The following is a 15,605-nucleotide window of genomic DNA, read 5'->3' on the forward strand; positions in this document are numbered from 1 at the left end:
TTGCCATCGGTAGTTTTCAAATTTGAACACTCTATGAATGTAAAGTGCCATGCATATTTGTATTTAAATGTGTACATTCTGAAAACTATTGACAGATTTAGTTTGGGCGCACTTGCATGTTGCTATTTCGACTTTACTTATTCAAATCTTAATCCGCTTATTCGGGTGGTGGGGTAGCCTAGTGGTTATAGCGTTCTCTCGTTACGACAAAGACCTCGGTTCGATCCCCAACATGGGTACAGTGTGTGAAGCCCATTTTCTGGGGTCCCCCATGAAAGCGACGTACAACTGACCTCCCTCAATTGTTCATATACCAATACCACAGGGCTTATCTTATGTTTGTGCAACGAGTCCGTGAGTACCAAAGAAAATTATAATTGGCGGGTACCCGGGGGATTCGGGGTTAAAAAAAAAAAGCAATGCCAGCAAAATCACAAAGCTGGCCCTTAATTTGAAAATTTAAACTGAAATCTCTATTCTGAAGTCAAGGTCGGCCATGCTCATATTTATTTGGCTTGTTTTCATTCGACTATTACCAGTGAAAATCCTGGTTGGAATTGATCTTCAGTAACCATGCTTGTCAGGCGACTAACGGGATCGGGTTGTCGGACTCACTGTAAATCATAGCTTCAAATACCTATTATTGGTTTGTATTACAAAGGGGTATGCACATTACATGAAACAGAATAAGGGGTGGTCTGAGTTAACACTAAAGTACTGTCGGAAATGCTAGAAAAATGCTTTTTAACCTTAATACTTTGATAAAGGTGATAAATGTACTATGTTGTCAATATATCAACTCGCCTATAGTGTACCTAATTTTTATTTCAATCGATTTAACATTTCCATGCATTTAAAGGACAGTTTACAGGAGAGAATTTTATACCAAAACAACTCGCGATTTTTTCAGACTTTAACATGAGAAATCTGAAATCGTCTTTAAATTTATGCTAATAATACAGGTGGTGCAAAAATATAAATTACCGTTTTTCTTAAACAAATAAAATGTTGAATGTTTGTTCCTTGACTAAATTATCGTTTCTAAATTGAAGAAAAATTAATATAAATGTTAAGTCTTAATAGATAAGTTTCCCGTTATGCATGCACATCTTTATCACAGCGTTCACTATGGCCAACTATTTGCAGTCGATTGTTGCAAAGGTTTATAAGTTTATTATTCTTGAGAAAGAGGTAAACCTTCATTAGTTTAGAAAGGGTTTATTACAGAACTTGTAGAGCTGTTGGTATATCTTACCAAGAAGTTTACGATATTGTAAACAAATCAGACAAGACAGGGACAGTCTCAAGAGCAAAACTTGGAAGCTATACCAGTCACTTCGTTAACTCTTTGGCCAATGTTCACAACTGGATTAAATTGACCGAATTACATCCATATTTTTGCAAAGAAATATAAAAACATTTATTAAAACGTTGTACATTTCTACAATCAATCGATAAAATAACACAAGTGATGGGATTCTTTCTCGTGCACAATAATTCGTATGTTTATTTCAACACACATATATAGGCGTTGTTGGTGTGCGAAATGTGGATATCACATGCGCCCTTACATAACCAATACGTATACGTATTCAACATGACGAAAAAGATGTATTGAGATGACCCTCTCCCGAGTTTGTGCTCAGGTGTCAATTTCACCTGTCGATACCGTGCATGCTGATGACGTAACACAGGCAGTTAATGTTTGCATCAAATAACGTTCCACTACCCTAAGTTTTTGATATTTTCATATGTAAAAACACATTTTAGGGCATGTCTCAAAATGTATTCCCTCGGTCTACATTAGGTAGATGTTTCTTAAAGTGATATTTGTTATTTAAGTAACTAATATCTGATTTTTACATAAAAGTCAAAGCATTTTTCCAGCATTTCCGACAGTACTTTAATCACGTACCGCACGTGCATTTGTTTCACAGTTCCAACTACTGCGTTTACCCCCTTGTTACAAATACAAACCAATAGTAGAGATTTGAATCATGATCCTTTGTTAAACAACTTTTATCCTAAGTTGAATAAAATTCTGAGATATGAATGTTCAATTGACAAGGTAAAATCAGGTGGATTCGCAATCTTAATTTTTTCACTTTATTTAATTTACTTTTGTTAAAGGTACGTTTTCACTGCAAACAGACTATAGATGCGTGGGCATGTGCGCTATATAAATATCCTTTAATAAATTTAACGCCCGCACCTCTTGTGAAAAATTACCATTATAAACATGGTGGATATGAAACCCTCGTGCGCCCATGCCCAGCATGCGTTTTTACTTCATGGATTAATGAATAAATGCATAATATAGGATCCACTGGTCAAAAGATAATTAGATTTAATCAAATCCGATATTTACACAATCATCATTCATGGCAATGTGTTTGACATGTTGTGCCACTTGTTTTGTAGAGGCAAGAAGAGGGATACAAGCAAAACCTATAACAGCAAGACTGACAACTGCGAGTGAAGATCAACATGCAGACCTTTACTCTTGCTCGAATGTCTTGTTTGTAAACATTCCTCTTTGTAATAAACGGGTGACCTTTCATCGTCTCCCTTCGTTACATCAAATCAGGTTATGCATCCGTCAATACCCCTACATGTTTCAACACTGCAATACTTTGGCGCTGCAGCTTCATAACTCCCTTGTCTTTTACAATTTGGTAACTTAAGGAATTATATCCCAGTATTGGTACCAGTAAGTCAGATGTTTGTGGTCCACACCAGCTTACCAGCAACTCATCGTCAATCAGCCTATGATACTTGCATCCTGCTTGTGATAAAGGCTGTTTCAACTCGTGTTGAACCCGTGAAGATCCGGGTAAGAAGCAATGTGCTGTCAGGCGATTGGGATTCTTTGTGTTGTAATTCAAAATACATTTTCCGAAGCTAAACCTTTAAATGAAAGTGACATTAATTCAGATTTTGAGGAACTTTTGAATGGAAGAATTTAGTGTCAATTCTCATACCACTCTGCAAGGGTGCGAATGTTTTATTCATGGCAACCTGAAAGGGATGGGTTTGAATCGGAGTTAAGCAGCAAATTAAGTCTTCCTGATGAAGATCTGAATAGAACGCTGTGTCTGTCACAGAAGTAAGGAACCAAAGGGGAGGTCAATACAACGGCATCGCAATTCATGAGATTCTTATTTCGATGCAGAGATTCATGCGCCAAAGTGGTCGAGATGTTAACCTAACCACCGATTTTGCTTTTAGGGGTTTGAGAACCATTCTTGATGCTAAAATGAATCACTGGCCCAGGCTGGTATTGGCATGCATAGAAGGCGAGCTAACGTCATCACACCACAGGAGGAGGATGCGTTGTGGGAGAGGGGGTTGCTTGGGGATGACACCTCGGAGAAATTGCTTGAAACCGTTTTTTATTTTAATGGGATAAACTTTGTTTAAGAGGTGGAGAGGAACATCGTGCTCTTAAAGTAGGTGAATGTTCAAACTTCCGTGTTACTAGAAAAAGAAACTGGTATACTCTGAAGGGGTTTCAAATATACTATTCACACTTTGCTAAGGATCAAATCTTAGATTCAACAGAAAACTATGATGTGGGGTAAAATTTGGTTTAAATATCTAAGCTTATTGTTAGCATGGATCCTAGGTTTCAGTATGTGATTGCATGTTGTGGATCCCATAGCTGCTATTGACAGGTGTTGTTTATTTGTCGATGACTCGTTCCATGATTTGCAAACTGGTTGATTGGTGCCATGAAAACCGTTTTATGGTTACTCATGTATCAGGTGCATAAGGTTAGATGAAAGTAGCTGTTTGCCTAAAGAGGGGCTACCATATTATTATTTATCCAGTTTTAAATGGATACAATTTCAAATTATAAATCTACGTTTAAGTAAAGTTGTGAATTTTTGTGATCCTTATAGTTTGAGTAGTATCCGAATTCAGGAGGGCTGAAACAAAAGGTTGTCTGCTAAGGTCATTTCAGTAGATGTGAGAACCCTGCCCGTTGTCCAGTTAGATTTCACCAAAAGTACATGTCACTGAGGTGAGTGAATAATATGGTAATTACATAAAATCCCAAAATTTACCAAAAAATGACATTCTTGTCGTTTTAAAAAAATAGTTTAAAAAATGAACAAGAAACCCAACACAACAAACCAACATGACGGCTACAGTGCAGCTTGCATGCAATGTATGTACAATTGGACTGCAGGCCAGTGGGTTGTGATGACTTTTACCTTCATTCACTCAAGTATCCTAAGCGGCTAAGCCAAACCAGTGGTATTCTGCCGCTCCTATATGAAGACGCGTTCAGTCTGGGGTGGGTTTAAATGATTTTGTACGAACCACTTCCCCTGGCCTACAACGGCCACACGGCCACACGCCTGTATCAGAGCGGTTTGGATGAGCAGCTGATTGCCGAAAGGACAGGTCACACATCGACAGCTATTCGTTTGTAAGTATAGGTGTTATTGCATTTGAAATAATCAGATACTGAACAAGATCCGTTTGATTTGATCACAAATAGGCACTGGTATAATGGGATATGTGTGCACCGTATTTAAGGGTTATTAATCACGTCCATGGGCGGTGAGGTAGCCTAGTGGTTATAGTGCCTGTGGCGCGAGTTCGATTCACCACACAGGTACAATGTGTAAAGCCCATGCGTTGTGTCCCCCGCCGTTATACTGCTGGAGTATTGCTAAATGAGGCGTAAGTCCAAACTCACTCGCTAATAATCTCTTGTAAAATGTCTATCAAAATATCAGTGAGGGAGTAAGATGTATTGAATAAGTATTTGCTATATACAATGCAGGTACAAGAGAACAAGCGAGGGCATGTTAAAGATTGTCGATGATGTTGTCCAGAGGAAAACACCAGCAACTGCCACATCTGCCACATCGGCAACTAGTTCAACATCTCACGTCTCCGACACCACTGACCCCAAGAGAAGTCAAGACACCAACTGTTCAAATATTTAAAACTCTACACTTCGTTGTGGAACGCGACGGTGCTAGAGTGACATTTGACATGTAATAAATGGATGAAAACATTGTGAGTTTTTGTTTCTGTATTTCTGTTATGGGGGTATTATTGTTTGGATTCAGCGTTAGGACCGGGTCAGTAATAGGGCGCCAATATTTGAAAGTAGGGCGCCAATACACGAGATAAAGTCGTCAATATATACGAAGCTATGTCGCCAGTAAACCAAAGATAGTGGCTTCCCATTCGATCCTTATTGGAGTGATATGTTTGTGTAATGGAGGCAATATTAGGTTTACATGCACACACGCTCTCTCTCTCTCTCTCTCTCTCTCTCGTCTCTCTCTCTCTACGTAGTCTCATTTCATATTTCTCATTTATTCCCCACTTGTATGGTACTTGTTGATCCCTGCCTGGCGCTTGGCATTCATGGGTACAACAAGGACTGGTCGGCTCGGAGTCAGTATAATGTGTCTGAGTGGGGTATTCATGCTCAACTGTGACATGGTATCTCAGTGGGCTAGCACTATAAAACCAGCTTCAGTCTGGGCTACAAGCAGCCACACATGCATGCACGTCGTCATATGAGCGAAATATTCTAAGGCCCGAGGTTAAACCCCATTTCACCTCACCTCACATACATACATGCATACATGAATGAATGATTGAAACGCAGATATGACTGGATGGAAGAATTCTAAATTTTATTGTAACACTAAGCGCTCCTATAGTCGCAGTCGTTCCAAGTGGTTGAAGGTGAAGGTCATCTACTTCCTGGCAGCAACACAGGTGCTACCACTGAAGGTGTAGGCGCCCTCTGCGGCCTGGACGGCACCCCTGCAATGTGAAGGTCCATCGTAAAGGATGAGTTCTCATGGGGTGGAGTTCCGCCAATATATACTTGCATTACATGAGTTTATGTGTTAATACCGGTTGAAAAGTTCCATCGTTTCATGTCATCTATGATCTCCAGACAACTGCTTGAAATGATAAACATGGACGCGACCGATTTGTTGACAGGGGGAAATAGACATGTTTCCGTACTGTCCATATCATTGTAATTAGTCTGTCCGTGTCATTTACAACAAAAAGACACATGAGCATCCACTCGTGTATGATTTTATATTGGCTAACGATAGTCGTGTTATTCTACATACCAATAACCTGCTGTGGTTTCATAGCAGGGATGTTTTTGGCTACATTCTAACCTGTTAAAAAACTCAACGCTAATTTGCTACTCAGTGCAAGGGATCTCTGAGAATCTCATGGACATACTTACTCAACACAGTTCAAGAGGCACGCATTGTCGTAGTAGTTGCCGGCGGTGTCACAGACGGGGTCAATGATACGGGGACACAAGCAGTCACAGTTGACAGTGCTGGCTGTAAGGGGAGATAAAGAGGGGTTAAAGTTTTCATGACACAGGTCCCTTGAACACTAGCTTATTTCAATAAACATTTCCTCACGGTGTAGCTTGAGACTGACTCTTTAAATTTCCATATTTGAGGGCCAACTTTGATTATCGGATTATGCGGATTTTCCATTTGTTTAAAGCGCTGCTGAGTTTCCCTTGCGCACGCACAAAAGTAATGATGTTGGTTCGAATCCCACTTAAAAGTGATTTTTTTTCTAGATTTCTCAGAATCGTATCCACGTTCGTGGGTTTCACAAATGGTACAGGTCTCTGATGCTTATTTTAAGCTGATATTGGGACATGTCCTTCACGTGGGGCGACAGTTGTCATGGATGAATTATTTCCACTGTCTTGACAACGTATCATCTTGATGAATTATAGCTGCTGGGCTGTTTTACTTTTGTAAAACATGGACTCGCATACTGAAAATCTATTCTGTTTCACAATCAGTAACCCACGCGTAACGTTCATCTCTGGTCTGTGAGTATGGTTTTACGCATCTTTTAGCAATATTCCAGCAACATCACAGCGGGGTACACCAGAAATGGGCTTCACACATTGTACCCATGTGGGGAATCGAAGCCAGGTCTTCGACTTGACGAGCGAACGCTTTAACCACTAGGCTACCCCACTGCCCCTCTCTGGCCTATGTGCGAACATACCTGGTTGCACTAGCCAAATATGACCCTCAGAAAATTCACATCAACTTGTACACAAAACAATGATTGTACTCACCACACAGCACCGCAGCAAGAACAGCAAGAACAACAGCAGCCTTCATCTTGATGCTTGAGGTAGAGCTTCTCTTCCGAACAGGATCAAAGTATGGAGTGGATGTACGTGACCGTATTTATACACAACCCATGTCCATATAAAATATTTGAAATGCTATGAATGTCTCCTCAGTAATATTGTAGTTTATTTTATGCTGTGTCAGAACGTCATGTACAAGGCGCCAGCTTGTTGTGGGTATTTTATGTGCTTTGTTTCATTACCGGGTGTAACACCCGATATACCCGATATAGATACAACAAATCTTTTTCCAAATGTTGGTATATATACTGAGGAACAAAGAAAGGATACATCTCCAATTTTATTTCAACAAATTTCTTATTTCCAAATGTTGGCAATATTACATCCCCACACCACACACACACACACACACACACACACGCACACACACACACACACACAAAAAGATAAAATTCGTATATTAACTACCTAAATTGAACATATAAATGTGAAAAAACAGGGTTTTTTTTATTTCCGACAGTACTTTAGTCAATGAGTGAGTGAGTTTATATTTATCGTCACATCGGCAATATTTCAGCCATATCGTGACGAGAACAGTTTATAATTATATTAAAGATCAATAACAGTTAGAAATTAAGAAACCTGTTGACGAAGAACAGTAAAACTACTAGTGTATCACAGATATCTATTTAAAACTAGCAATTAAATCTTAAATATTGGAACTATATATGACAATACAATATAAAAACAGGCTATAGATTCTCAACGACTGAAGGTAGATCACACTTTAGTCAATTGTTTACCCGCAAACACCGGAACGTATCGTACAAGTCAAGATAGGGAACTGCATTGGACATCATTTTTGTCACTGATGCATCAAATCTACATGTCTAGGAAGGTTTCACCAATGCGTCCTAATGACTGTATAGTGATCATGGTAGAACATTGACGACGTTTTGACTTTGTTTTTCAATCGCCAAACCAGACAAAGTTATAACAGACTTTGAAATATTCCAGCGTGACGTCATTGCATCGCAGAGTGTCCGTCTTTCAACCGTGAGAGTTCAGAAATAGAGTGCTGCAGAAAAGTAATGTTATCGGCTGTATTTTACTAGTTGATAAACATTATGGGTTTTCCGATTTACAAGTTTCATTGTATATTCGATGCCTTGAAAATTGACATATGACTCTAGGCATTATGCCGGCAATCATGAAAATACAAATCTGTATCGTATATACTTGACCCACTGTCAATGATCAGACATGTTGGTCATGAGATTATTTTTATGTGGATATGAACTTGGTTTTACGAGACACAGAAACATCAGCTACTGATAACAATATTGTACTTGAAGATGATATTTATGTTTAATTCACTATAAAACCAAGTTCTAAATCGACCGAGGAGTTATATATTATATGAAAGGGTGTTTCATGAGTGTTATGTAGTGTATAAATAGAGACGTCTTACTCCATTCGATACTTTGATCCTGTTTGGAAGAGAAGCATCAAGATGAAGGCTGCTGTTATTCTTGCTGTTCTTGCTGCGGTGCTCTGCGGTGAGTTTTATACCTGTTTTATCAGTTTTATTCAAATGTATATTAAGAAGCCGTTGTGCATTTTCGAGTGATACTGCCAGAGTGTTTCCAGACTCGATTTGTTTACAAACAACATCTTACAGCTGTAATACTGCTGAAACAAATATCTGCTCTGCTTTAGTCACAATTGTACAATGGACTCTGCTTTTAGCAGAGATTTCTTATGAATGTGGAAAGGGTTTTGTCGCTTCTATTTGTAATCCCGGATTCGTTCCGATATCCGAAGTGGATGTTGGTTTCAGAAGGAGTGAACCATGTCCAAATGGACCCTGTACCTTGTAAAAAGCAGTCATGATTCATGATTTTAAATGAAGCTACCTAGCTATTGTTTTAATTCAAGTAATGAAATGTCTTATGAAAGACAAACTATCATAGAAACGTGTGGGTGAAGTTGTACCTTGTGAAAAACATTCATGATTGCGAAACAACCCTAGTGGTCACTGAGGGACCTATGTCAGGACAAGAATGTCAGGATAACTAGTTTAACCCTCATCTTTCTTTACAGCCAGCACTGCCAACTGTGAGTGCATTTGTCCCCTCATCCTGAGCCCTGTCTGTGACACTGTCGGTAACTACTACGACAATGTATGCCAGTTGAACTGCGTTGAGTAAGTATATCCATGAAATGTTCTCACCTTCTCGAACCCTCAAATCAAAGTAGAGTATGAACTCTGAGGCTACAAGTTATAATATATTGATTGGACGCCCCTGAAGAAGAAGTTGTATAATCTTCTGAAGATTAATACTACGATTTCGTTTAAAATCGTTGTGTATTGGAATTGTAAAGACTTTGGGTTTAACATCTATACTTTTGAAAGTCATTGAAGAGAAATGAATAACGAAACAGACCAAATTGTCGTCTACATGTATTTGATATATTTGAACACAAAAACTGTTTCCTGTGGACAAGGACAATAAGATGAATAAGCGAGGAAACATGTTTTGGATGTTTGTAAAATATTCATGATAAAATACATCTACCCTATGTAATCTAACTGACTTGAAGGAAGTGCATCACTGACAATTCCTCACTCTTAGCCCACGATGGACCTTTAATTTACAGGAATGCCGTCCTGGCTTCAGAGACCACCTACAGCGTCAGTGGCAACTCTTGTGTTGCTGCCAAGTAGATGACCTTCATCTTTGACCACATGGAACGTCCCCGACCGAAGTACATGTTACTTTTTCAATAAAATATGGAATCAATCCATCTGGTCTGGTTTTGATTTGTAAATATCAATGCCATTGTGAATACACATAAAGGCGTATTTGACACGACACGACAGAGTGTATTCAGTGTATGAAATAAGGCCCGTCCGACCGATCGAGACAGTCTAGATTTCTGACGGACTGTCTATATTTATCAGCTTGCCAGCCCGATGGTCTGGTAAAATGTTTAGATGTTCCATACATCTGAGTAAATTCACCATATTTGGTGTGGTTAAATCCATTTTGGGCTGGTAACTGATGTCTGGCTGGAATTTTGGCTTATTTCATACACTGGTGTATTACAGAACGAGGTCAATACATCTGCATCAGTAAGGGTGGATATGTACCCCAAGCAATTCTGAAATGTTAAGTGAAGTTAGTGAACTAGGTTTACCCTCTGTAGTCTTAATTATGGTAGGCCACTGTTTGCTCCCGATCGATATTTGGCTCTTGCATGCAATATTCAAAGAGAGCAAGAGGAAGGTCGGTGGTTGTCACATCACTTTACGTAATGTCACAGCATGTCACGTCACGTCACGTTATGTCAAATCCATTCACATCTCATTACACCACTTTTGAAAATATGTCAGTTGTCCTTCAAGACATGTTCAGGAAAGTCAAGGAGTGAGGTGGCATGGCTTTGTGTTGTCTCCAGATCTAATCCTACAGACTATGGTGAATGCAAACGTGAAATGCAATTTGTGCACACAGGGAGTAAAGTATCAAAATCAATACCTTATTCCCGTCTCTTGAGTATCGAAGATACAGTCGGCACTAACACCGTCATTATAAGGCTGCATACAAGCGATTAAACCTTCCTTGCCAAATGGATGAGACAGAAGACTTTTGGACCCGTGAAACACATGTCATCGGTTCCCAATTGCGCAGATTGATGCTCGTGTTGTTGATCACTGGATTGTCTGGTCCAGACTCGATTATTTACAGACCGCCGTCATATAGCTGGAATATTGCTGAGTGCGGTGTAAAACTAAACTCACTCACTCACTCAGAAGACTTTTGACTTCTCCATTGAGATCTTAACTGATGAATTTAATGCACAAGTCTATATGTTAAGACTACCATTTAGTCTCAAATGAACAAATAAACAGTTTTGAAATTATCTTTATAAAATATAATAAACAGGAGAGCCGAGACCTGCCTGTCGTTATTAACTTGCACCTGCTATTTTGAATACATGTATTCGAGAGTCTAGACAAATATTTTGATAACTGAATCAAGCGATGAGTAGGAGCTTCTTTAAAGGAGTCAGGATGCTTTGTTATTTACAGGGTCCTCACATGTGTGGTGTCATGGTACACATATCTTATATGGCACTGTTCACTATCTTCAATAAATGTCAGAAGACAATCGTAAGGTACATTGTCATCAATGTAGTAGTAGTAGTAATGGGTGTACGAGTACAGGTACCCCTAATGGCGTTATTTCTGGCTAATTCAGCTTCCGGCGACCCCTAAAAATCATGATCCACGAGCGAGGGCATCGTTTGATGTCCTTTCCCTGTTTATAGGAGCCTTAGCTTCTGTATGGCACCGGTGAGTTTTGGCAAACAAAATAGAAACAAATACAAAACAAATGCGAAAACAATGGCAAAACGTGACACTCACCCACCTTTCCCTTTTTAATATCCCCATTACCAATGCTATTTTATCCATAATTTATATATATTTTCCTTCAATACAACTTTTTTGTATGTCCATAAGCATAAGTCGTTACACCATTGTTAGCAATCCATCGCTTTATATCCATCAGTGACAACGATGTTTTGTTCAACCTTAAACTGTATACCCTATGCTTGTCACTTGTCAGAGCGTTCATCTTGTGTTTGATCGTTCTTCTATCTAATAAGGACTCCTTGAACTGTTCGTGTTTTATTTGTCTTTTCACGACGTATCTTTCCACACCGTTAACCTTTCTTATCTCACTGCTGTCGGGTATTTTAATCGAATACATTTTAGGTCTCAATCCGATGTACTGGAAAAACTAGGTTTCCAGATAGACATATGGGAAGTATGTGATATATATACCCAGGAAAAACCACGATGTCCCCAAAAGGAGATTTGTCTCCAGACCAGATCCAAGAAATCCTCTCCCTTCGCGGTGTCTACCGACAGCCAAAGTGAAAAAGCACTTTGGTATCGGGACCACTCTGCAGCACTCTGCAGAATCTTCAACCCTTTTGCCGCCAGCGAGATAGCTCCAAATACAACGTGGCCTAACCATACGGGACTTCTACAACCGCCTGGGGAGGATCGAGGCCCATGCGGAGCAAACCACGACTATGTTGGCTGACATCTTGTCTAGGCTTGTCTACACGACGACACCACTCTCGACGAACTCCGTGAGGAAATAGAAAGTGTAGATGAGGAGCAAGAAGAAACCCGTCTGGATATCCAGAAGGTGGGGCAGATGCTAGAATCGGCCCAAAAGTTGACCTACCTTTCGCTAGCCACCGTGTTTGTCAGGAAGGTCGACTTGAAAACACGGCACACTGGCCAACGCACTGACCAACACACCAGTCGACAGACAGGCCGACGAGAAGACAGAAACACCCAAACCAGTTTGCAAAGTCCACCTCGGGCACCCCTTCTACATGGCCTAGCAAAAATGTGTGTTTTCGTATGTATGTTTGCATGTGTGTTTGCGTGTATGTTTTGGACTAGATTGAAGCTATACTACAGGTACTTCGACTCCCTTGGGAACAGCAACGCGACTTCTTCATCGTCTTTCCTTTTCGAGTGGGTGAGTGTCAGGTTTTGCCATTGTTTTTGCATTTGTTTTGTATTTGTTTCTATTTTGGTTGCCGAAACTCACCGGTGCCATACAGGACATCAAATGATGCCTTCGATCGCTCGTGGATCATGATTTTTAGGGGTCGCTGGAAGCTGAATTAGCCAGACATAACGCCATTAGGATTACTTGTCCTCGTTCCTTATACTACTAATGTAATTACACTGGAGGTATGTGTGAAAGAGTTATTCGTTTTTTTAAATCAGTTAAACAGATTAGATCTTCTGATATGATAATTGCTTGATGAATAACTTTCCCAGGTCTTCTGAATTGAATGAAACAGATGTACCCGTTCAAGTATTGTCCACATCATGGTGCTTACGCTGCATGTACAGCTCACACGCCACACGCCAATAAAATATCAAAACTAAACCGGAACTCCCCTTTCCCCTTTCCACCCCTCTAAAAAAACAAAACAACAACAAAACAAAGAAAAACCAAAAAAACCAAAAACAGAACCCCCCCCAAAACCCCAACAACCCCAAACAAAACCAAACATAACAGCTACGACAGGACATTGACCAACAACCTGTGACAAAATCCGTCGAAAAGAACATTTTAGGGGGAACTGATGGGATTTCGTAATATTTCACTTTGAAAGCTGAAAATTCCGATCGCGTTAGCCCGGTTTTCTCCTCTTCAACCATAATAATATACAATATATTTGAAATCACCATAAAGTTAATTGATCGAATGGGTGAAAGAGTAAATCGAGTTTCTCTGAGTTTGTGTGAAGCCTCCTTTCAGTAATTAAATGGATGAATGGAACGATGAGGGAGATTGAGCTTCTTGTTTCATGAGTGTGTTGTAGAGAGTGAGAAGGTGATGGATTTTTATTGAGTGCGAGAGATTGTGAGGGAAAACTTTTCGTTGAGTGAGTGAGTGACTGAACGAGGTTGTGTCTGCACGACTATGTTAAAACAGGTTTATGTAAGCGGTCTCATATGTGTACGACATCCAAAACACAGGTCGTTATAGTTTTAAGACCCGTTAACGTTACCTCCCAGTAAGTTGCACGTCAGTGCTTCGTACATTTCTTGGGGTAGTAGTTCTTCCTACGGTATGATGGCACACAAAACCAGATGATTGAGACTGAGAGCTTGTATTTCGAAAACATATCTAATATGTGTAAAAAAGGAGCAATAAAAACTATTATCTCTCACGTTAGCGATTTCATAACAGTGAACGATACTGACCCCTAGTAAGCACCGAAAGACTACTACGTGGTTTTGTTATTCAAAACATGATATATTTTAAAATTTAAAAAAATAATGAAATATGTATGTTTGTAAAAGTACTCAGTTACTGATGGGCATTTTAGGGATATCATTTTTTTTTAATCAATACATTTGCTATTTTCGGGTCAAATTCTCATTATTACAAAAATAGTCGGGATCACGAGGTTGGGCATTTTTTACTTATCCCTGTCGACATCTATGAAATACATGTATATAATAGACACTCTTACAAAACCCCAAACAAACGCACAGGCGATTTTTTAGAATATTGGACTCATGTAGCTGCGTCAAAAACAATACAAATGTGCTATTTCTTTCCAAAATGTCATCTTTGTTTGATTGTACGAAGCTTCACTTTGTTCCCTTGTTTTACAAATGTGCTTTGTGACTGAGTGGGTTTAGTGTTATACCACACAATATTCCAGCCATATGTCGGCAGTTTGTAAATAATCGAGTCTGGACAAGACAATCCAGTGAACGTGATCAAGAGCATCGATGTACGCAACTGGGATACGATGAATGTGTCAACAAAGTCAGCGAGCATGACCACCCGATCCCGTTATTCTCCACTTATGACAAGCATGGGTTACTGAAGATCAATTCTTACCCGGATCTTCACGGGTATGTATTCAACGTGTCAACAGTCATGGGGATAAATAATATCAGACCATCTGAACTGCTTCTATATTTTATTGCACAACTAGTATGCGCTGTTTTGGCCTGCGATGCTGCATGTGGTCAAACATGATGGTCATCTACTTCCTGGCAGCAACACAGGAGTTACCACTGATGGTGTAGGCGGACGCTGCGGCCTGAACGGCACCCCTGCAATGTGAAGGTCCATCGTCAGACAGGAATGAGGAATTATTACTTCAGCATTCCCTTTAATTTGGGTTTCCTCTGTTCAGCATTAAGCAGCCCCTACCCTTTGTCGAAATGGCTTCATACTATCATATATTATCACAAAAAAACTATTAGTAATGTCACCACACTGTACATCAACCTCGTTAATTGTATAAACTCTAATATCCTTCATGTATTTATTCCCCTTGTTCATAATGTTGTATATCACTTGCTTGATAACACCGAAACGTTGCAATAATTTTGGTGTCAAATCAAACAGATATATGTTGATGGTATATTGTTCAGGTTCGTTATTTCTTACAAAGGGCGTCATTTCAGTGAAAGTCGAGATCATGGACATTATAGTGAACGTTTTTACCATAATTACACACAAAATAAAGAGCTACGAGTGATGATATCATTTTACATAAAACACTGACAAGATGCAACACGAACCGTTATATTAATCTTCAGAGGAATTAACAATTGTATCTTTACGGGCGATAAATCAGATAAACAGACAGACAGACAGACAGACAAATTTATTCAGTAATGTGGGCCTAACAGCCTATAATACAATTGAAAGATACAATATTTTACAATGCCACGTGATAATTTCATGTATATTGTTTAAACAGATGTTTCAAAAACAGAGCGACTGATTATAATAACATAAGAATCTTTAGAGTGCAATACTTGTATCATGCTTTGTTCAAATTGAGGTATGTCATTCAGCTGTGGCAAGTACTTTTGCCGAATTTCATTATATTTTGTACATTG

At 39.4% G+C, this 15,605-nt stretch overlaps 2 long non-coding RNA genes across 4 annotated transcripts; one reads left to right on the forward strand and one right to left on the reverse strand.

Moving 5' to 3' along the window:
* Positions 1–5,644: 5,644 nt before the first annotated feature.
* LOC124263319 lies at positions 5,645–10,722 on the reverse strand. 3 transcript variants are annotated; one of them, XR_006894811.1, is made up of 3 exons: positions 10,672–10,722; positions 6,242–6,344; positions 5,645–5,799 (listed from the first exon to the last, which is right to left on the reverse strand). It is a non-coding gene; the product is annotated as an uncharacterized LOC124263319 (long non-coding RNA). The 3 variants fall into 3 exon arrangements; XR_006894813.1 differs by lacking the exon at positions 10,672–10,722 and adding an exon at positions 7,112–7,190; XR_006894812.1 differs by lacking the exon at positions 10,672–10,722 and adding an exon at positions 6,835–6,887.
* On the forward strand, positions 8,553–9,932 carry LOC124263320. The gene is made up of 3 exons (XR_006894814.1): positions 8,553–8,688; positions 9,233–9,335; positions 9,791–9,932. It is a non-coding gene; the product is annotated as an uncharacterized LOC124263320 (long non-coding RNA).
* Positions 10,723–15,605: the final 4,883 nt, after the last annotated feature.

This window comes from Haliotis rubra, unplaced genomic scaffold (genome assembly GCF_003918875.1).
Source record: "Haliotis rubra isolate DU_JTF1 unplaced genomic scaffold, ASM391887v1 Scf88, whole genome shotgun sequence".
Taxonomy (NCBI): domain Eukaryota; kingdom Metazoa; phylum Mollusca; class Gastropoda; order Lepetellida; family Haliotidae; genus Haliotis; species Haliotis rubra.